Genomic DNA, 1,112 nt, shown 5'->3' on the forward strand with positions numbered 1-1,112 from the left:
AGAAAAGTGAGTCTGACTGATCAGTGCTCTGCTCGCAGATGCCTATCTCTCTCTCTCTCTCTCTCTCTCTCTCTCTCTCTCTCTCTCTCTCTCTCTCTCTCTCTCTCTCTCTCTCTCTCTCTCTCTCTCTCTCTCTCTCCCGCCCCTCCCCCTCTCTCTGTCTCTCTCTCTCTCTCTCTCTCTCTCTCTCTCTCTCTCTCTCTCTCTCTCTCTCCAATATATCTCTCTCGTGTGTGTGTGTGTGTGTGTGTGTGTGTGTGTGTGTGTGTGTGTGTGTGTGTGTGTGTGTGTGTGTGTGTGTGTGTGTGTGTGTGTGTGTGTGTGTGTGTATGTCAATCATCAACTGTATGTTTCCCTCTAAATGTAGCTAAGAAAGTCTATGGGGCTATTCCTTCATACTACTAGCATTTTATAGCCTATTTAAAACCTCTATCTCATATTGTCACATCATGTCGAATCAAATGTTTTCACATAGTATTTTATATGGGTGTGTTGCTGTAAAATGGGAGGGGGTCTCTAAATTTAAACTAATTACTTTCACAAGTTGCAATTGTGCTTTTATTTTGAAGGCGAAATAGTGTGGTTTCCTGGTGTGCAGGTAAATCATGATAAGCTGGTCTGTGTCGTCGCCGCCCACTGCTCACTTCCTGTACGCACGCACGCACGCACGCACGCGCGCGCGCACACACACACACACACACACACACACACGCACGCACGCACACACACACACACACACACACACACACACTCTAGAATGAGGATGTGTGTCTAGGTTCAGAAGCATAAATAACCAAGTAAACTTTAGTGCTCGAATCAGATTTTTTGTGTGGCTGTTCACACAGACTTGTAGAAGTGGCCCATATCAGACTCCAGTGTGAACAGCTGAAGTGACCCGCATGCGCAGAAGAACAACAATAACGTCACACGCAGCACACTGCTGTTCTACGTAAACCCAGAAGAAGACAGCAGTAGCTGACGATGTTGTTTCATCTGTTGTTTACGGTTTAATTTACAAGTTATTGTGCAGTGGAAGCCAGCGAATACGGGAGCAGATGATAGCGAGGAGGAGGAGGAGAAAGAGAGACAAAATTGTAATGATGGCTTTCTGT

The sequence above is a fragment of the Poromitra crassiceps genome, assembly GCF_964638095.1.
Source record: "Poromitra crassiceps genome assembly, chromosome: 4".
NCBI classification, from domain to species: Eukaryota; Metazoa; Chordata; class Actinopteri; order Beryciformes; family Melamphaidae; genus Poromitra; species Poromitra crassiceps.